This window comes from Struthio camelus, chromosome 5 (genome assembly GCF_040807025.1).
Source record: "Struthio camelus isolate bStrCam1 chromosome 5, bStrCam1.hap1, whole genome shotgun sequence".
Taxonomy (NCBI): domain Eukaryota; kingdom Metazoa; phylum Chordata; class Aves; order Struthioniformes; family Struthionidae; genus Struthio; species Struthio camelus.
This window is the reverse complement of record NC_090946.1, coordinates 52,977,440-53,000,763: the sequence shown is the minus strand read 5'-3', so window position 1 is coordinate 53,000,763 and position 23,324 is coordinate 52,977,440. Positions and strand designations below refer to the sequence as shown.

Here is a 23,324-nt window from a genome sequence, read left to right as displayed (position 1 = left end):
TTATTTACTCTATTTGTTGGATATTCACAGGGTCTTGGGGAACCATGGTCACTCCTGTAACAGACAGGAAAAGAGGAAACACATTTATGTCTTTAAGAAACAGATGGAGACTAGATTAGGGTTTTTAAAATTGTGTTTCATGATACTATAGCCACAGGAATGTATTTGGGTTTTGTTTTCTGACTTTTGTTAAAATTGAGATGTAAAGAATGGCAAGGCCATTCATGAGAACTCTGTTCTGTTTTAGAGAAAGAGGAAATTAATGAGTTATTTTAAAACAAATCGTAAGCAGATAACTATTGGAAAGGAAAGCAAAGTATCAGCTTTGGCAAAATGATAGTTTCACTTTTACGTAAGCATTTTTCCTGTTTTAAAACATTCTAGGCTATAGAATTCTAAACAATGAAAAGCCAAAAAATCATATACTTAGTAGACTTGCTTGAATGCTTGTGCCAAAGCATGCTTTAATATAAATGTCTAAATTTATTTCTACCTACAAGGAACAAGCCGGTACATAAACAGTATGAATGAGTATCTCCATTCCACCTTACTGTACTTACATGACTGTATGCTTTACCTTAATCTTATTAAAAGTACCAATTATCAACATCTCCATTCATAGGCCTGCAAAATGTGTCATGACGGAAAAGAAATGCACATTAAAAATAAATCCCTATATTCCACAGAAATTGAAAGCTAACCCTAAAGATGGCCAATCGGAAAGAAACTATTATCCTCTTCAGATGCTTTTTTCACTCAGTCTGCAGTCAAGCTAGGATCACGTTTGGCTCCAACAGACGGAGAGCAGCAAGAGCGGGCTGCTCCACAAGGGACGGTCACCTGGGAGTCGAGGGTGATATCAAGGCAGACACAGGCCGTGGCCTGACCGACAAGCGGCGCAGTCCCACAGCACTTGAAGGAGAGCAGAGCACATCAGGGTTAGTAATCAGGGTCAGCAAAGAGTTCTGGTCACCAGGCAAGGCCACAGTAATGAGGCTGCTCCAAGGTCAAGCCGGGAACTGAAAGTCAATGGGTCAGGTCCAGACCAGTGAGGTACATGGCCAGGCCCAGGCATGGCTGCAGCGTAGCCCAGGCAGGGAGGGAGCAAGGGTAATTGCCCAGCTCTAATGCATCTCCTGCAAAAAGGGGACAGCCCCTGCTCAGGCTTCTCACAGCTCTTTCTCAACAGCTCTGATTCAAGGCCACACAGTGGCATTTCCAGTGTTGGCCTTGAGACCAGGCAGCCAAAATCCTAAGAGGAGGCTCTGTAACCAGCTTCCTCTAGTTCATTCTTTCCTGTATCCTGTTTATAGCTAGAAACTAGGAAACCAAAGATGTCTTATAATTTAGATGCTATTGGAAAGAGCCACCTGTCACCCCACTAGCGTGAGCATTCACTTTATGTCGGTTAGTGACCCCCCCCCACATATTAGATACACTGTGGCACATGAGCTGGATTGTGCAGGTGCATCACCTACTGTGAGAACATATTCTAAAACCTCCTTAACCCCCTCTCTGTAAACCTCTGGCTGTTTAGCCAGAGGTTCAGCTTCATCTCAGATTGAGAAATAGCTTAACTGCATATGAAAACTGTGTTCAGTTCTGCCAGTCCATTTTCTTCCCAATGTGTATAAACATAAATAAAATACAATGCCCACATTTGTTTTCTTCTGGTGTTGCCTTCATACACTCCATACACTTCATACACATTTGACAAGCATAATGGAGAGACGTAGTCTGTGCAACCTAAGAGCTTTTACTTTGAATGGAACATGCGCACAGCACCACTAATTTTTCTAATGATTATTAGCTTGAGCATTTTGTTAGTTGATAAAATGTTATGAGAATTTGCATATAACCTACTTTGTAAAATCAACTCTGTCTCTAAAATTCAAATTTCGTAGTACTGAATAGTATTCAATAGTCAAAATATTTTAATCATTAAAAGGATACTGCAACTCTCTTCATTTCTGTATCATATCAATGAAACTCTAGAGTAACTATTACCCTATTATATGTGCTCTTATTTGAGTAATTCCACTCAGCTCTGCAGTCTATTAATGAGCTTCTGAATTCTGCAAACCAGTACAACACTGAGTGCATTGTGGTCAAATTCACCTGAAAAAGGCAGACATAAGTATCACACAAATCCTTGCAATTCGTAGTGACACCTATAGCTCAGGGCATTAGCACTGGATTAGAGTTACTATACAGTGTAATTGTTTATGCTGTTTTGCAGTGTAATACAGACAAGACTACACAATCAAAGCTTTCACAGACATAAACAGACATCACACTGTAATTATATTTGTCTGCAAGATTATTATAATCGTAGATGGCAGCTCTTTTATAAAGCAGCTCTTTTTTCAGGTTAACCCATTCAGTGTATTCATCTTACTCCACAAGCAACTTTTAACAGGGAGGTAAAAGCCTATTTTACTCTATTCTAGAATAGAGTAAAATAAAACAAATTTTATTTGTTTTTATATGAAATGGGAATTTTGTATAAAACAGATTTAAAAGTAAAATATTACTTTACTTTCCTTGGTGACTTTTCACTTCATGTTATAATGCACAATACTTCCTTCTGAAGCAAAGCTTCTCTTTGTCTGAGGACTTTTTAGGAGCTTATAGCACAAGATCATAAAACCGCTTCAGAAATCACCCTTAGAAGCAAAGGTTTATGTGTGACTTATAATTAGCACAGTGTCATACTGTGTAAACCAACACATAAGGATTTTATCTTAAATCTACTGAATATACTTCTATTTTTAGAACACAGACTAACCTGTTTCATGCCAGTTGTAACAGAATCTTCTTTCCTAGGGTGCAAAAGGTACTGACATCAGGAAATGGATGAGACTAAAAGAACCTCCACATAATAATAACATGATGAATTTCTTATATTCTTCTAGGATTTTTGTGAAGAGAACCTTAACACTTGCTCGCTGTGCAGACCCAAATGTTTCAAAGAAAGTGATGAGAATCTGCAAAGATGAGAGGAACAGGAAGTATTGGAAAAGTGTAGAACCTGGCCTATACTAGACATCAAAAAACTAAGGAGATGACTAATAGGGGGAAGTTCATATTAAAAAAATGGGTATAAAAATTAGTTTGAGGGGTGTTCAGTGCACTACACAGGTGAGTAAGAGGGCAGAATCAGATAAAACCTTGAAGGAAATCTTTACTGGTTAAGCTATGGAAAGTGACATGAACAAGGAAAGAAAGGGAAGTCCATTCTCTTGGAACAACAGTGTTGTCTCATACTTCAAAACCTTGAAAGTCATAATACAGTATCTATCTGTTTGGATCCTAAAAGAGATATCCTAAATGGATTAATCAGATACGACCTGGAGCAAATTGTTTCTTGACTGCAAGATCCAGAACAGAAGAGAGAGGACAGGAAGACTGGATCAGATCAGCAACTCAAAATCAGTTGCCATGCAGAGGCTGAACAGAAAGACACAGGCTCAAAGAAGATGATTAATTTGCACTTGAAAAATGTGAGGAAAAGGAAATGAAACAAGTGAAATAAACTATTAAGTATCTAGAAAAACAAGCAGAGTGAAAAGTAAGCCAGAAATCAATTAAATCTGCACCTGGAATAAAGCATGATGTACATTCAATATGTATTTTTCCTTACATGAGATCATGACTTATAAGCTATCATATTTTTCAAAAACTTTATTGGAAATATTTTCTAGTATTTTACAATATTAATCTAATTTTACCCTAATTTACTGAGACATTTCTAATACAGACCTGCTTTGTTTTTTTAACTTCCAACGTAGTCAGCTAACATTGAGTATTTTATTCCAGGATACTTGTGATACATTTATAAAGGAAAAAATTCTGTGATACATTTTATTTATGCTCCAGTCAGTAGAAAAAGCTGTTCCCACTGAGAATCATGTATTAACCAGAAACATAAACATAAACACTTCCAGATTTTATGAGTATTCTAGTTATTTTTAAATTAGACCAAGGTAAGTGTATTTAAGACCAAAGCGACTGAAATTCTGGCTCTGCCAAAGCCAGCAGAAGCTTTAACACTGCTTTCCTGGATCCAGAATTTGCTGCGTTTGGTACTGTCTATAGCATACTGCTATCTTCACTGTACAGACCCAGGAGTCATGTAGTTCTTCTTTCATCAAGTTTGGGGAGCCAATACAGACACTACCCCTCCTGAATGGCCAAGCATTGTAGTGAAGCGGTGTTTTCTTGTTGATGTTTCTAAGTAACGAATGTGTAACCATAGCCTGTGTAAGATACCTGGGCTAACCTCTGCAGACTTGGCAGCAGACTGAGCTGACTGAACAGAAAGTACTCAGCGCCCAGCTAAGCACTCTGGATGGATGGTTTGAACCAGTAGCCTGAATCAAACTTAGCAAAGACCTTTTAGTTTACACAACTTAAGACACACTCATATGACAGTTTTCATCTGAGTGTGGTAACAGAAACAAGTACAAGCAGTGTGTGGACAACCTCTGCGAAGAAGCAGGATGTTTCAACTGGGAAACGTAGGTTTTGGTGATTTGCATGGATGTACACGTGAGAGCAGAGAGCTCAGCATTAACATGAAAATTTACCTTTTTTTCTTTTTCTAATCTGAAATAAAAAAAGTTCTTTATTTGCTGCCAAAGTTTGGATTCTTTTACAAAAACAACTGTGTTATTCAGGGGGCAAAGATCATACTAAGAACTGCTGCAAAAATGATGAATCAGAACGTCAGAAGAATGAGACTAATGACGAACTTTGTGAAAGCAACAATTTAGGTGTAGGATGATTCTGGTGCGACTGTTAGTAAGGCTACACTATTATCACAAGCCCTTATAGGAAGTATTTCATGCCATGTTGACTGTATTTTGTTGATGTTCTGAACTTTCACTTAGGGTCTGGCTACACACTTGCAAGTTTTCAAGTTACTACTAATCAACTGAGCAATGTGAGCTGAGTGTAGCTGCTCATAACCTATCACAATTGATAAATAGTTTCAACTGTCTTCAGGGTGCTTTCTTCTGTCTAGCCCACATTCAGTTGTTTACCTGATCTATAATCCTACTGTGATCTTGGCTTGCTAAGATTTGTATCCTTCTTGCTACATCTGGGTATTGGTATTGCAATGCTAGATTTCCTGGATATCAGTAGCCAGAGCAGCAGTAAAAATACCTTTGGGAATAAGCATTTAGCTAGGACTCACACAGCTTCCAGCCTCGAACTTTTTTGGAAAAGCCATATGGTTCTTTGCTCCAGTTAAAATCCTTGGGCCTAATGAGTCTTGGTTTGCCATGAGACGATTTGCCATGAGACGATTAGGCTGCTGTTCTCTTTCACCCGTAATGAAAGCTTCCCAGGTACATTGCATGGTTGGGTAAACGTCTTAATTGTTATCTTTTGAGAGGACCTTGAAAATAAAAAAGTAGAGTTTCATTGGCAGCCAGAAGTCCAAAACGAGTGTTTAAAATAATCTACATCCACCTCCGTATGGTAATAAAAGTATTATTTTCCAGTGCTTCTTGAAGATATTTTGTGTGTAATATAATTAAAGATCCTGAAAAAGGACTAAATACTTCTCTGATGTTAATAATGAAAAATTGAATGTAACTTATAGAGCTCCTTTGGATTTCCACTGTGCTAGTGCTGAATTCCTGCAACCTCATTTGAAGCTGTGGAGAACTTGACTTAAATTTAGGCCTCCTTTACTTCTTAGTTTAAGAATGAAAGACACCTTAAGACACCAGAACATTGAAGTAATTTTTATTTGCAACAGGTTGAGCTAGCCGTCTCATGGAAGGAGGAACAATCTCCTTCCTTCCTTCTTCTCAGATATGTTTCTCACATGTGTCATAGTTTTCTTTTAGATAAAATAAAGACCTATCATAATTGCAAATTTCCTTCAGAGTTCTCCCAAAATGCCACTAAGGAAGCATGCACTGGAGCAGTCCCTGCGGATGTTTTCTTACAAATATTTTATACAATCTCTGACACCAATGATAAAACCAGGTGGGAAGGAAGAAGGTTTCATTTTCACCTTACACCAATTTTGGATGATCTAGCACAATGAAAGCAGGAAATCAGAAAACAGAAAGAGCAGAAAAAGAAACTGAAGATAGAATTTTGAGAGATACACAAATACAGTTTTATCTCTTAATCTTGATTTCTGAGGGACAGAATCATGTCTGGAGCAGCTATGTTTGACAGAGGAGAATGTCTCACGGAAACAAGAAATTGTTATGCCTAAATAACACCTGCAGCAGTGATAGTGCTCCAGTGTTCATAGTAAATTTCTGTTGTCTTTTTTTAGGTGTGACTATCCGGGGGAAGTTTTGGGTGCAGTGGCTTAAGCCATTGTTCATTTGTCCCCACTTCCTGCTTCCCAGCAAAAACTAGCTGGAAGGAATCACAAGGAGTTATGCAGCAGCCACAGTACTATGGACCTCCTTGTCAGTGCCGCCTGCAGGCCTGCTTCCATCAAGCTACTGAACACTGGGGCATGGCCTGATCACAGGAACCACTGCAGGAAGAATGTCTCTACTAGAGGACATAGCACGGGGAAGAGCTTCAGTTTCCCCTTGATATCAGGACTGTGTCTACTTCAGTTTATCCGACCATTAATTGTCTTCTCTCTCAACTTACTGTCAGGTGTTTGCTATTTTGTCCAAACAGTAAATTATTCTGGTGACTGATTAAAGTGAAGGATACTCTATTTCTAGTGAATAAATTGTTAAAAAGCAAACCACTCCCTTTTAAAGGCCATTTCCTGTCCTCAGTTATTCACATGCAATTCCCATTGGTTTCAAAGAGAACTGCACCCATTCATCCACAGGCAGAATTCATCCCCAGGTTAAAACAGTGTAAACTTAGTAAATCCTTAAAAAACCATCAGCTTATAATATACATGCAGAAACTGTGGTCACCTCAAGATAATGTCTATAGTCTTAAAATTTACATGCTATGAATCTCTCATATTGAATTTTTGATGGATAATGCAGAAAAAAAGTACACTGTAAGTGTTCTCATTCATGTATAAAAAAGCACTAAGAGAATTTGTTTTACAAAATGAATCCTTAATAGTAGTCTTGTGCTGATAATAAAAATCTGAAAATAATGAAAAGCATTCATACTTGTCATTGATAAGGCATTCAAAAGGTGTCAACACCTAAGATGAGGGTATTAAAGTTCTGACCCTGAGGAAGGGGCGCAAAGACTGTTTTATCTTGCATGTGCAATACTGCTTATGTGGTTTACTAGAAAATAAAACAGAACAAATCTTTTCCTGACCTTAACAGTCAGTACTCAGTTCATATTTTTAAAGGAAGATAGATTACTTGTTTATCCTGTACACATGAAGCAGAGAGTATCATGATCATCACTTACACTCATGTAGCTTCCTGTTTTTAATGTTAATTTGACATTAACAGTGAGGAATGAATACTTTTTCACAACTCTTCCGCAACCCTACACTTTAGGAACTTTTATCTTTTCCTACTACTTCCCTGCAGTTGCCACTAGATGAAATCCATTAGAAATTACTGATTTAATATCAGAATTGCCCCTAATTCACACTTGGGTAAGTCCATTGGCTTCCCTTCCTAAACAAGACATAATGCCTGTTCTTCTTCCTCATGTATGCATAAAACCCCTAAGATGATAATTGTCTGATGCAAAATAGAGTTTTCTAGGAATTCATTGCTAAGAAGAGAAAGTAACACTTGAAATGAATGACTTGGGCTTAAGCCTAGCTTCAGAATACCATTCCACATACTTGCATACAACTCCTTTCCTTTGCAGCCTAGGTTTAATACGATGCACACTGCCACAGTAGAAGCTTTCCAAAAACACACTAAATGTGACAAAATTGTTTTTGTGTTCTTATAATGTTTGTAACAATGTACATAATATGATATTTGGAAATAATAAAATGAGGATTGTATAATGGAAGTAGTCAACCAACCATAGTCCATCTATCTATGCTGTTTTAGATACTCTTGTGACTGGTCCCTGATCAAACACCAAGTTTCTAAGAATAGAATTTTGGACAGAACATATAGGTAATGATTAGGTGAAAAGATTTAAGATGCCAAGATTCTGCATGCAAAATAATTTCTATGCATAGCTGCACTGAATCAACAGAAAAAAAACTGCCTGTAGACAGGCTGTTTTCAACAGATCTGTTCAGGGGTTGGAGGAGAAAAGGGGCTCCACGTATCAAGAAAGCAGTATCAAGAAATACATGGAAAACATCAGAAGTGCCTCTTGCAGTTATAAGTTTTTTTTTTTTAAGCCATAAAACAAGTCTGATTCTATGCCAGTCTGAAAGCCTTCTTAGAGATGTCTCCTGTTACAATCCCTTTCAGAGTAAGTAACCTGCCATCCGAGGCAAGCCGTATTTCGTATTTCTTTCGTTCTTGCACGGCTAGCCTCCCTGGCAATCCTTACACTGAGGGCTGCTCTATCTGTTCAACTCACGAAAGACACGTTAACCCTTTCCTCACCAGCCACAAGTTTGAGCCATTTACAAATTACTACAGGATAAAGAAGAAAGCTGTATTTCAGTCATGCCTCCATTGTGAGGTTTGGAGATCACCACCAAAAGCAAACATCCTGTGCTCTTTTGAAAACTCAGTGTTGCTTAGAACACTCATTATCCACCTGATAAATAGGAAGATGTGGATCATTCATATTTATACTTAATATACTTGAAGTATACCTGAGCTAATTGCGTCTGGCTCCAGAATATCAGACTCATTGCAAAGACAGAGACCAGCTGAGTTGGAGCCCTAAATCCGAAATTTCCACAAATCTGAATCAGCATTAAGATCTGATTTTTATTTCTGGACAGTCTTTCCACTAGGCCCTCACTTCTCCGTAAGAAGGTGGTTCTGATTTTCTCCTTCAATTGTGGTGCTGAGAAAGATAAGAAACATAGGACTAAGAAACATAAAACTAACAAAAACAAACTGATTTTTTATTCCATTATATTTCTATTCTAGCTCTCTCATTTCTGCTCATGGAATTGCACCAGTTACCAGTGCTTGTTTTACTTACATCTACTACTTATGTATCTTGTATGCACTGGCATTTTTCTAACTTAGGTTTCATGCTTGTTGTTTATTTCTGTAATAGCAGTATTTTGCAGCATATGAACTGCTCAGACATATTTTAGTTAAACTATTTAACTGTACGGATTCTAGACAATAGTGAAAACTGACAATCACAAAATATTACAAGACAGTAAAGACATTTTAACCTTTTGCAGCTAGAGTACAAAATACCAGATGCTTAAGCCCCTTCTTAGCTCATCTTGTCCTTCTATTTCGTTTTCCCTTATATTATGATACTTTTTTCTTTAAGATAAATTGACGGCCTTTTTTTCAGCTATAGAGCTCTGATCCTTAGAGAAATTAAGATAAAGGTCAGTCATTAGCCTTTGCTTAGTGTCCAAACGTTATGTACAGTATATATTAAAATGCTGAGAAAAAATTTTTTTCAAAAGCTACAAATGCCTGAAATTAGGATAAAACTTTCTTTCAGTAGGGTATTTGCAGCTACACTACACATCTGATTTAATTCCTTCATCGGTTTTTTAAAAGTCTTCCTTCCTGCATATTTCATGCTCATATTGAGTCCAGTTCTTTAGCCAGTAATCAGACTAATCAGTTTTCCTGAAAAGGGAACACAGGAACGAGCTTCAAGTCAGCTCTTAGCATTTCATCTGTAAGTCATCTGATTAGGTTGCTGGGAAAAACATTTGTTTACTACCTCTCCGAATTATTCTAATAAATAAAAATATCTTGCCAATTGTACATAAAGTATAATTAACAGCAGAGATTTGAAGGACTGAAATGGCATAATACAGATGTTATATTTTTTTTGCTGAATATCAAAAGAGAGCTGTATCAGGAAGAAGAGGAACAGTGAATGGATGCTTTGACAAAGGCCTGCACAACTTCTGTCAGCACTACAGCTACTTTTTGGTACACAGTATTATTATCCCTTATCATGATTAAACAAAATATTTCCGCGTTCTGAGAACTACTACCACATAAGAAACCCAAACCACCTCCTTCGGGTTATATTCTAAGCATTACTACACACAAATTTTCCCTCTTTGCCAACAGCTCCATTCTTGACAGGGAAAAGGATTGTTTGCATTCGTTTCTGGAAATACTGAAGCCAGACACTTTTGGCACATTGTGCGTCCCTAAACGGAACTGCGGCTGGGTATATTTACAATGAATACGCTTGAAAGGGTATTTGTATATGATCTTATTAACGTGAAGTACAATTAACAGCAGAGAACCGATAATGCCATTATTATTCTAATAAAAAGATTAACTTCTCTATTACAATGAATTGTTGTGTTTGTCCATTTAAATACCACAGCTATGTTACCAGAATGTGGACTGAGAGTCTCATTTCAGTTGCTATGACCATCTATGACTGTAAGTGATTTCACTGCAATCTGTAACACTGACACTAAGCAGATTTAAAGCTAGCCAAACACTTTTAATACAGCCAGGCAGAGGCTTGCATTAAATTTTTACACTGTTTTTACCTCTGAAGAGACAGAGAACACTTATAGGACGATTATATTGGATTACAGTTTTTTCATTAAAATGGTTTTAAGCACATCAGTGCCTGAAATTTAGACTCCTATTTCATGAGGACCAGAAGGAACGCCTGTCTGAGAAACAAAAGCAAATAGCTGCACAAACCCTTTCGCTCTAACAAAAAGTGGTTCTTTCAACAGCTTTACTTTTTTTTTTTGGTGGTCTTTTTGGATCATGCACTCTCAGGTGAAATGTTTTATAAATAACAGTTCTCTGGTATTTAAAAAGTAGCACAAAAAGTAGCACATACCTATGTTCAAGCAGTGAACTCTAAGTACTTGAAGCAACTGCCCCGTAGATTTATCTGTCAGCACTTTTTTCCCAGGCCTATCTCCTAATGAAATCTCTGAGAATTTTGCCATTGTTTTTGACAATGATCATTTCCTACGTAAGTACAATTTCCACAAACTAAGAGCTTATTTCTCCATGAAATAAAAGACTAAAATAAAGCGTAATTCTGCTGGAGATGGATGTCTGAAGGCCGATACAGCTTGCCACACTGCTAGGCTAAATAACGTCAAATGGCAGAGAGCCATTTGTCATAGTAGGACCCTTAATAGATCGAAAGTTATGTTCTAAACCTGCTAAAAAGGCTTTATTTGTAATTTGTGTATTCTGTCAATCATACTGCCCTTTGTGTGACCCTTAGTCAGTTAACCCTTTTGTCCCACCCTCATGCTATAAAATCATTGGTGGGGAGTGACTGTCAATCAGGGGGAACATTCTAGAACGGGAACAGGCCTAGGCACTAGTCAGCAAGCAGGTCTGCATGCTAATGAAGGATCCAAAATGCACCAATAGGAACGTGGATCCGAAGAAAGTGTGACCAATGGCAGGGTCTTGGTGCCTGAGGTCACACCATGGCCCACCTATAAAGAGCAATGTGACCCGGGGGGGGGGAAGGAAAAAAAAAAAAAAAAGAGGAAGGGAGGGGATTTTTTTGTGGGTAACCTGGGAGGGTACATGAGCTGAAATCATGAAAACTAGCATTGGGAAGGAAAAATCCTTGGTGATCTTTCTCAGGCCTGAACAAGCCAGGTGAATATTCCCTAACTGAAGGTGGCTCTAGTGGAGGTTGTGGGACAGCCAGTGGAGGAGACCCACCACCAAATCTGGGCTTCAGGGACTTGCTGTGTTCCCCCACCCTGGGACACCAGGTCAGGGATTCAGGATCCTGACTCACCTGTGGACATGTGAGTTAACTGAGTAAGGGCCAAGTGGCACACCTTCCCTGGTGTGGCCTGCTTGATGGTAGGGCCTCTCTGGTCATGAGGCAGCACACTTCTCTCCCCCATTTGGGGTGTGGCCTGCTTTGATATTAAAAGCTTCATGCTGTGCAGTGGCTCCCCCCCCTGTTGAGGGTGGCCTGCTTAGAGTACAGGTCCCTGGATGTGGTACTCACCACTCTGGGTGCAGTCTCCTTAACCCTTCCCCCCCACCTTACCATTTTTGTGAGTATTTGTTGATTGGCTTCTAAACTTGAACCTGTATGTGTGTGTATAAATGTATAATCATTTCTCTTTTTAGATTGAAGTTTCAGGTATACCACTGTAAACAAGTCAATAATTTGTAGTTATTGTACATTACTATTGATATTATTATAGTTGTTATTGCTACTGTTCATTGATTCATTAAACTTTGTTACTTACCTGTTGACCCCTACTATCGTAATCTCATCCCTAAGCAGCAGGGACACCTATACAACCACTTGAACCTGTTTAGTGTATGGAGCCTGCTGAATTACCTTACCAGGGCAAAATGCCTATCAGCTGGTTTGGTTGTTTTGCCGAGGCCTCTGGGCACACCACTGTACAGGGTATTTTTACAGTATTCTTGTCAACCCTGTTTGCCGTGAAGACTCACTAGGCTATCACTGGTAACAATCCCAAGTCGCAGCTCCCTAGTGATTTGCTTCTGAGAGCCTATGATGTACAATGATATTAAGAGTGCACTTTGTGCTCTTGAGAAACATTAGTTCTAAGATGGAATACCTTTACAGTAGAAATGGGAATAAGCATTAAAAATGTGCAGAGTGACACTCAAAGGCTTTAAAAATCTGCTGCTGTAACTAAAACATGTCATATGTCTAACAGGTTATTTTCAAACTAAGGTTTTATAATTCAGCCTTATCTTAAAAAAAGACTACTATACATGGGACAGACTTTGAGAAGCTGTGAACACACATGAAAAAACTGAATAATCCTTCTTTCCAGATAATTCCATGATTATTGTTGAAAATACTTTCCCCTGAAGCCTGGATAGAGAATGTGAAATGACCCATTTCATTTCTAAAAGCAAATACTGAATTTTTTGGAAAAAAGAAAAGGCCTCATCACCAAAAAGTCTTGTTGCCATATAATACTTGCGACTGATTTCTGAAAATGAGAAATTGGAGCAGCATATGGAATTTATTTCTCAAGGTATTAAAGAAGCCATTATCATGAAAATCAATGATATGCTCTCTGGTTCAGAATATATTTTGGCTGTGATCGGTACTTGCATCTGTTTCAGCTAGATCATGGGGTTAGTCTTCCAAGTCCTGAAAAATGTAACAGGACATAAATAGCAGAGACTGCAAATTGAGTATAATATCACTGTTTAACATCATCATGTGGGGTTTGATGAAGATAGATTGCTATTATGTACATTAATTTATTGCTAATTAAAAAAATGTATTTTCATGCTTGTTTATAGGAAAAAGAGAAATGAATACTAGTGCCCTGGAAGGCAGTGCAAACTCCATCTCAATTAATAAAAAATAGAACACCAGGCTATTATTGTACTTGTCTTTGATGTTGCTACATGGCTGCTGATTAAGTTACACTGCTTGAAACAAGCCAAAACACCAAAACATGTAAATGCTTGAATATATCAATGACATTTAGTAGGCCTTTCAAGGATGGTACTAATTTTAGCCCAACGTACAAAGCCAAGTAGACTGAAGTAGCCAGACAAGGCTTGGCTAGAAACTAACACAGGAGGAAATCAATGGGATCGGAAAATAATGCCCGATGTGCATTCGCTGAGGTGTTTTGAGATCATTCCTGTCTTAATTCTTATTCAGATTTTGTTCTGAGTTTCTTTCCTGTCCTTAGAAAGGCAGGGTGTCCTGAGAATCCCTCTGAAGTGGGCCCCAATGGGGACATAAAACTTGAACCCTTTTGCTGCAACTGCCTACAGAAAGAGGGAAGGTATGTCTATGGGGGCAAGGTAACAAGATGGTGGTGGTGGTGGTTGTCCCGCTCCATAGCAGAGGAGTGCCCGCACCAATTGAAGGGCATTTTGGAAAACTGATTATTCTCCTCAGGACTTACCAAATAGAAAAGAATTCGGTTCCTTTAGGCGGTATAGGGTTACAGTACTTGGATCAGTGGATTTACATATGATATAACTGTACTAATGTCAGTTAATCAATGCAAACATACAGTAACTATATCCAGTGGTAAACAGTCAAGACAAACATACAGTAACTATATACAATGGTAACAGTGGAAGCTTCCAGGAAAAATAACAAGGCAAATAAAGTTCCACAGTGAATAAAACTATGAATGATAATGACATGTCTATAAAAGAGAAGGTGTGCAGGGTGGGGATTGGCCTGATCAGGTCATGCTGGGCAGGCATGCTCATCCCTGGGAACAAAGCCTGCAGAAGTGATCTAGCCACACACTGGTAGGGGTGTGCTGATCCTCAGTATAAAACCATGTTCGGGTACAACCTGTGTTGGCGATCCGGCCGCACTGATGGGGTATGCCGATCCCTGGGAACAAAGCCCGTAGTGGTTAACTTACACCACCTTGAGCAGCTGTTCAGGAGTGGTGGATGCTGGTGGGCTTGTCCTGGTCTGGTGTCCTGTACCAGGAGGGAGTGGGGGGCACTGAAGGAGCACTGGTCTTCCTATCCGGAGCTTTTACTCCTGATGATGGCTGTCCCACGGCCACGCTCCTTCTGTCTTTGGTTACCATCACCAACTCCAGAAGCCCCCCTGAAGCGCCAGCGGCCCCCTTTTATAGCCAAGACCCAGTTGTGGGTGTAGTCGTGCTGAGCCTGGTTTCTGCCTCCCTTCTGGAAAGTTCCCTGTGATGGACAGCCAGGGACCCTAGTGACATATGATCTCTCCTCACCAGTAAGTTTAAATGGACGCTGGCGGGAATCCCAATCAGGGCTAGGCAGTCTGATGGGGGTCAAATAAAGGTTAACTGCAAACTCCAACAGTGGTAATGGGAGGAAGGATCAAGGAATAGAGGGAATGGCCAGTGAAGAGAACCAAAAACCTCTTGCTCTCCTCTACTTTTATAAAAATAGTTTTAATTAATTCCTGTTAAAAACTCATCCAGCAGCATTAGGCACGTACAACCACACATTCTGATACCTGGCTTTGTGCTCAAAGGGAAGTCCCTGAGATTGCTGTGTTCTGGCCAGTCTTAATCTAGTGATTGTGGTTGCAGTTCAGCATAGCTATCTCTCCACTGAAACAGGATGTACAGCTTGTGTGGCTGAACTTCACATGTAATCCAATTTACCAGAACATCCCCTTCTGTATTAAAATGCCTGACCCTGCTTTTGAGGCATCTGTATCAGATTCCCTTCCACCAACAATCACTATATGAAGAACCAACTTTTATTCCATTGTGGCCCCAGATAAGTGCTTGTCCTGCATCTTCTGTCCTGACATCAGTTCTAGGAAGTTGTTCTGTGCAAAACTTTCAGTGGAGTTACTGTTAAAATACATGGAAATACTGCCTTATCAGCTTCCTGTGAAGCATGACAAATTGCCACTGAGATTAAGTGTACACACTAAACTGCAAAACTGAAGCACTCAATATCGTAATAATTATAATACTCTAAAAATAAAAGAACAATTCAGTTACTATATGAATGCTGATTTATCCTGATGACTTCGATATGAAAAGATGATCCTCACATGGCTTTCTGTAGCAAATGCAGACATAATGGTTATGTCTTGTGTTGTTAGGCTCTCTTTAAAGAAGTAGACCCATGCAGTGCTGTCTGAATTCAAGTAAGAATGAGGTCCAATAAATACCAAATGTAGCAAATGGCAATCTAAACCTATTGAAAATCCACAGAAACAGAGATACAGTGCAGAAATAGATGGTAGTTTGTGGGGGGGGCTCTGAGAAGCAGAGGGGAAAAAAACAAACCCATCGATGCTCTGAGTGTGAGAACAGCCACTAGCAATCACCCAAAGCAGAACCTCCATAAGCTGACAATGAAAACTTTGTGAATCCAGAGTTGGGGTTGAGAGTGGGTTCTATCTTTAAGGATCGTTCTTGAAACAGAGACAGCCAACGTGCAGACCTGACACCTAGGAGATGCTGGTTTTTGTAGTTTGTTCTTAGTACGCTAGACATACAAAACATAACAACATAAAGGCTGCATTTCCAAACTTAATTCACTGAAACATTAGGAAAAATACATGCCTAGTTCCTTTTTTTGAAGAACGGATACATTTTTTTCCCTCGAGACCCCAGCCTCCCTTCCCATCTATCCCCCAGTGCCTTTTAAAGCAATACGAATACTGAGGTCAGAGCTGACACTCAAGATTTGGCCCCAAAAGATGACGAGAGCTGAGCTGCAGCAGCAAGAGTACTTTTGAGGTAGGCATGTTTAACTTGATTTCTGCTAAGGAATGAAGTCAGTATCATGGCAGACAGGACAAATCCACTTCATGATGTAACAGAAAAATGCATAAATATACAGAAGCTAAGTTATATGCACTGATATGCATACACCTGTATTATTGCAGTATAAATAGGCAGATTTGGTCAAATATTTCTAAAGACTGTTCATAAGCATTTCTTCAGATTCTTAACAGCTATTCAAATTAACCATCCTTCTATATCTTGCTATGTGCTGTTTACAAGCATTCACATTCCTACTAGCACTGTAGAAGTAGTATTCTTCAGAAATACCCCCTTCAAGAGAAAGGGTATGTTAGTTAAACTACTGACAATTCACCATTTTTCTTTTGAAAATGCTGGTTTTCAGTAATGGAGTGGAAAGAAGCTATGCAATTTAAATGACCATTCACACACTGCAAAGTATAAACAATTCATGAACAACCTTTACCTGAAATTTGTTACCATTTCTAATGGGACTTTCTAATGACAAATAAATGAGAGATCTAAACGTCCAGTGTTTAGAACTGGCTATGCTGTGCTCAGTTGAGCAACCAGAAGAAACAGCAAAAGGGACTGTGCCACCATTGTACTAACAAAGCCCTGGGGTTAAACAGAGACTGCTTTGACCTTACAGCACAAATTAACACTACCTCAGGGTTCCTTTTATTTAGGCCACCCTGCAATAGCCTCTGGCAGTCAAGAGATTACTGGATGAAAGCAAACCTGCTTGCAATGAACCGGGATTTGGGAGAGACCTGCGTTCAATTCTTGACAGCACCACAGAGCCTTTCAATGCTATTAGGAAGTATTAATCTTTTTGTGTCTCCTGCTGGTGCATGAAGAAGCAGCAGTTAACATTTCCTTACTTTACAAATGTGTTACAAAATGAATTTAACAATTTTTTTGAAAATTTGTGCTTAGAGCCAGAAAAGTCTGCTAAATAGCTTCGTCAGCCAGGTTGCTCTGTGACAGCAGAGTCCCTAACTCATTTTCCACTTACAGCTTGGGCTGCAATGTGCAAAGGATTTTTTTTTTTTCTTTTTAGCGTACAAAAGAAAAGAGGGCTTCCACAGCCACCTGTAAAAACAGCTCTGTTAAAAATCCCTTGTGTATATGCTTCCATGAGCTAATAGATATACCTGAATAATACTCACTAAAGATACTCTGTGAATGCATTTTCACATATGCATCAATTATTTTCATGGAGTGAGAGACTTTCCAGAACCCAGCATTTCTGATATGCTGCAGTTAACACACTGCTCAGGGAAAATCTGGATGCAACAGAACGTGAATATGATGGTGTGTGTGCAAAGTCTGAAAAACATAACTGTATACTTTGAACAGATTTATCATTTAGATGTTTCTCTAGTTAAAAAAAAAATCAATTAAAGCTTACTGAAACTGTATTACCGTGTACGAATCACTTGTATTACTTTTAGCAGTAGGAAGATTAATTACAGAAATTGGAATTTCTTTGTTTTTTACTGAGTTTTAGAACAAAACCTTGCTGATAATTCAGCCTAGCTTGTAGGCATGAATTCAGTAAAAAATGAATGACAATTCAGCCAAGTGAAATTTTTGCTACATATTAACACAAATTATCCTTATGTATTCAGCACATATGCTATTAAATATAGACAGAAATCTATAAAGGTAGTTTTCTTATTAACTATATTGTCTGAAAAATAGTCACATCATATTACTTAGACAGACGCAAAGTAATATTTGATTTCTGCAGAAAACAGACAATTCATTGTGTGCATACTGGGCAGGGAACATAAGAGGTGGCATTCTCAGGTATATGAAATATTTATGGGCTTACAACAGCATTGGCAGTAATGACCACTGATTCACAAATTGCTTTAGACACTTCATCTGGGTACTCAGTTGACATAATATGTCAAAAATTCTACGCTCTGATATCCGGGGTGGAAATTTTCACCGGAACACAACATTGGTAGTACTCCATGTTTCTATCCTGGGGAGAAATATATCAAAAAATAGTTTGTCTTGTCTTACCCATGTCTCTGTCATGGGGAAGGAATGTGAGGGTGGACACCAAAGAAAAAACCTTACTGAGTTTTAAGTTCTGAAATGCCATTTTGTAGCATGATTTGAAGATTGTGAATCTATATTATCAGTTTGTGCAGATTTATGTGAAAAATTACATGACCTTGATTTTACTACCTGAAGTCCTGCTTGCCAAATTTTCACAAAAAGGTTTATCTTACTTCCAGTATGAATCTGGAGCACTGATGGTGCGTGTATGTGTACCTATCCCTGTGCACACAAATGCAGCTTTCACTTCTATGCTTCCAATTTGTTCCCTGAAACCACTGAAATCATGAATGTTGCTCTGAAGTTTCTTTACCTGTCACATTATAGGAAACTTAGGAGAATAAGATAAATTTTAACATTCTTTCCTCCTTCCTTGATCATTAAAGGTCAGCAAGATTCTTTATGTACATATGCAGGTTTTATACTGGAATGGCTTTTCTTTTGTGAAAATGGCTTAAAACAAAACTCTGACCATCATATATGCCTATCCAGGGAAACATAATACATTGAATAAAAAGGTAATGCAGCTAAAAGAATGCTTTAAAATCAACAATATATGCTGTACATTAAGAATAAAAACTATTCTTTTGTTTATGCAGCGCCATAAGTGTACACAGACTTCAAAGTCAAGGTTTTCAGAATAATTAATGAACAACACAAGAAATATTTTCCACATGCTCAGAGAACCCAAACTAGCTCAAGACCCCCAGCTGTGGAGGAAAGCAAGCTCAGACCAACTGGGGAGCTATGAGAAAATCAAACATGCTATGTATGGGGCAGACATAGCCTAAGTTCACAGCTGTTCTATGTGCTTTCAAAAAGCTAATGCATTAAATAGTTAATCTTTCATTAACAATGTGTAATCAGTTGGCACGATTTGCTCAACACACAAGAAAACTGGTGACTGCCCCCCTGAGAGTGTAGTTCTAAGCTTCAGCATTACCAGTCTAGAGAAACCTTACCTCCCTGCCCATGTTTACAGTTACAAAATTTGGCAACTGCATTTTCCTTTTTTCCCCTAACGTATAAAGAAGAAAAAAATAGAGGAAAAAAAGGGAGATATCAAGACAAACTTTTCACCTTTGTTGGGATTGAGTGCAGGATCAATACCGAGTTAAGAAAAGACTTTACAGATTAATCTGTGGATTCATGCATTTCGTCAAGAGCAGCTGCCATTTCAAAGGAGCAATAAAAGGTTGCGAGAACAAGAATCAAGGCTGGAATACTCTTCAGATATGCTTCCCCCTTGCAAAGATGCCTCTGTTTGCTCCCTAAAGGAGGTGAGTCCAACTTGTGGTGTTGGTGTTGATGGTATAAAGAGGAATAAGGAGGAGTGAGATGGGGGATGGCACTCAAGAAGACTTGACTCTCTCTTACACTAGCTACAGCCACTGGGGTTTAATGCGATCTATAAACTCATCTGTCTGTTTACATACCAGCAAATGATACGTCTCTCTGATCCACTTACGTTTTCAAACCCAATGTATACACAGGGCACTGACGCTGCGTATACAAGACACAGAGATAGCTGGGGGCTGTGCGCTGTCCCTGCTTTCACAGCACACTGTCACTCTTATAAATAAAGCATTCGCTCGGGAAAAGAGTCTGAGAGCCGGAGAGCCACATTGCGTGCAAATCCAGCTCAGTGCCTAGGCTTCCTCGAGGTTGAGGCTAATCCGAACTGACATGTTACAGTAAAAGTACTTTATAAAATCAATATTAAATTCACAGCCTTTGACATCCTGGGACATCAAAGATAAAGGGGAAATAAGCCGTGGAGTAAACACTCCTGCAGCTATGCCAGTTGCTCAAGGAGAGACGCAAAGGAAGACACAGGAGACCATGGGGTAAATTAGTATAGTGCTAGTTTGTTTTTATACCAAGGTCTTGACATCAATGAAAACATTACAAAAACAGCACGCAAACTCTTACACACAGGAAAAAATATTAGGAAAGACCCACTGGGTTATAAATTCATAAAACCTTTTCAGGTTAAAGGGATAAAACGCTACCTATGCAAACCACAGTATTGGCTTCCTCTTCCAGTAAATTATACCTAAGTATGATAAAATAAAAAAACAATGTATCGCTAGACTAAAGAACCATTGAGCTAGAATTTGACTGCACAACTCTAACCTGATAGTATCATTCCTACATCCTGCAACGTGCACCCATGTGTACTCTACAGTCATCCAAACTGACACAAAGTCAGTCGTCATGATGTTTGTATCATGGCTGTGAGATAGAAATTGTATGGATTATTGAGTCAAAAGGAGAAGGGCTTGAACAGCAGTGGAGATAACGGCATGCAGAATCCAGATTCCATGCTCTCTGTATCAAGGGAAAGTCGGGAGTGATAGTCCAAGAGGTAGAACTGTCCTTCGGCAACAGCACAAGGAAGAGCAAGATGAGTTCCAAAGTGGAGGAGAATAGCCCTTCCTGACTTCTCGTTAACTTCCTCAAGCCATTTCCTATTATAGAATAAGTGTGATGTACACTTAATGCAAGGTTGTGTAAGTCAAGACAACAAACTGACAACTGGTGAACTGCACTGCGTGGAGTGAATATATTTCTGGCCATTTTGTGGCTTTTGTGTCGTCAGGTTTGTAGTTCTAACGACTCTCGAGGGTCCTTGCACCCGTCTTAAGAATAAACTTATTTCAGTTAAAACATCTCATATGCAAACACATTTACTGAGAACAGGCATTAAAAAGCATAGAAAATTTTTTGCTTAGTGAAATTTGCTAAATTATAATAAGATTAAAATCACTGACTTTTCAGAGCAAACTTGTAATGGTTCTTTACTTCATCAGGAGCGTGCATGGGAAAATGACACACAATAATTCCTCAGCTTGCTGTATCATATAATCTTATTATCCGTCTTCCCCCACTGGTTAGTATTACTGATGTGACAATGGCTAAAGCTTAGGGAAGAAAGAGAAAAGTAATATATTTGTAGGAATAAAAGAAGAAAATGAAGGCACAATAACTTTTTTTAAAATTTAATTTATATATATTTAATAAAGAAGTTTCTCCCTTGATGCTTAGGAAGATCCATTACTTCAAGGTTATTCAACCCTGAAGTCAGCAAGAGTTAGGCAAGAGTTAAGCATGTAAAAATGCCTCTGAGCAGCTGTGTTGCAAATACTTGAGGGTAACGGTGTGAACTGAAGGAGGAAGGAAGTGAAGCAGTGATGCTGGGGAAGTGGTAGACCAAAGCCATGATAATTAAAGGAGTAAGCCACCTCATTTCTCCTTACAGAAGGACACACACATTTTCAGTCATATAAATGAAAACAAGTTTCTCTAGTTCTTACTGCTGATGTCAAAATTTAGGAGATGATAGTGCACAGTAAGGGAGAAATAATATCAGTACTAAAACAAACTTCATAGCAAACAAAATATCATAAAGTTCACTTCTACATTAGCACTTATCTGTGACACAGAACGGATTTTTTTAGCATAAATGAAACCTTCGGCATTGATGATAAGAGTAAACAGGATGGAACCCTTTTAAAAAACTATTAAAGACAACAAACTAATCTTTAGCCTAAGGCTAATATCTTCATCTGGGAAATAAAAAGCCCACTGCCTCATCTAGACATACTCAGCGGCCCCAGTGACAACAAACAGGAATGGCATCTATGACTGCCTTTTTTGATCTTTCACGTGTTTGGCAGCAAGCCAAATATGGAGTTAGGCGCGAGCAGAAAGCTGGGTCAAACAATTATTTTGTCCGCTATTTTATCACTGTAGAACAGAAAGCAAAATGGCTGATGGTCACAGCTAGAAGCTTATGTTTTTCAGCTTGCTTTACTCAGAGACGTACAAGATTCAATCTATGGCAACCTGATACCTCAGAATGCATGGAATATGTCTGGCCCTGTGGAAGAACCATGACTGAGATTTAAGGATGACAGACAACTTGAAAGGTTCTTCTTCACACCAAGAAAGGATCTCAGCAAAACTTAAGAATTTTTTTGAGAACAAAGGGGAAGGCAGATATTTATTCAAACCAATTCAAGATTTGATTAGGTTGCATAATTGAAGCTGGTTCTTAAAATTTCTTTCCCCGTGCCCAGTCCTCCACCCTGCAAGAAAGAAAAAGCATTCCCACTGTTAATTATTACGAACTTAGTTTTGTACATCCTAGTCGATGTTTTGTGAGTTGTTATAGAAGTGACACAACAATTTCTTACCATGTACAAAAACAACATAAAATTCTGTAACTGACATTTGATTTTTCCTGAGGTGACAGTACTGTTCATCTTACTGGCTCATTCCATAAATATTTTTGTTTTGCTCTGTATTTATTTACACATGTTACTTATTGTAATAGCATCTGAACAGCTCCCAGCAATGTATTAAGCAATGTGAATAACATCTGTTACATATTTGCATTTTCATCACCCCAAAAAGGAAGCACACATGCAGATGGTGCCTCATTTTTGTAACGTTGATTGGATACTTTTTGGTGTTGCTTTGCTAGGATATTTTTACGGATGGATGTTTCTGTTGGGTATGTTTGCTTTCTTTCACAAATGTCCGTGCTCCTGTGTGCTTAGGTCAGAGAAGGTAGAATCAAAGACATATGCCCTCTATTTGGATGGAAGATGAACAGAGCTTAGTTCCTTCTCTGTCGTCATTCCACAACAACCCTTTAGGACGTTTTGGTGGATTTGACGAAGATTTATTGATAGAGATTAAATAGTCATCTGGTTTGCCCAAGATGTATAAGGTTAAATATTTCCCCATTGGAAAGAAAGTATTGTTTATGGTAACCTGAATGAACATAAATTGTCACGTTTTACAATCTAGTTGAATCAAAAGTGGCCTAAAAGTCTGTACTTTCAGGTCCAGATTCAGATTTGATAAATGTGCAAAATGATTCACATTCGTTACCTGCATTTTTAGGGCTGTACAATAGCACTGTCAGACAAAAGGAACATATTAATATATGCAGTCAGTAGTTAGACCATCACTAATATGAGTTACTACATTCATGCCTAAT

General features: G+C 38.6%; 1 long non-coding RNA gene across 2 annotated transcripts in view; it reads right to left on the bottom strand.

Annotated features, from left to right (window-relative positions):
- LOC138067495 (uncharacterized) overlaps positions 1 to 23,324 on the bottom strand; it is a 146,117-nt gene that overhangs the window by 5,409 nt on the left and 117,384 nt on the right. Inside the window, exon 4 of one of the 2 annotated variants that reach the window (XR_011141571.1) lies at positions 22,207 to 22,404. The exons of the other annotated variant lie outside the window; for it this stretch is intronic. This is a non-coding gene — a long non-coding RNA (uncharacterized lncRNA). Of the gene's footprint in view, positions 1 to 22,206; positions 22,405 to 23,324 lie in introns of those variants that run through there. 2 annotated transcript variants of the gene reach the window in all.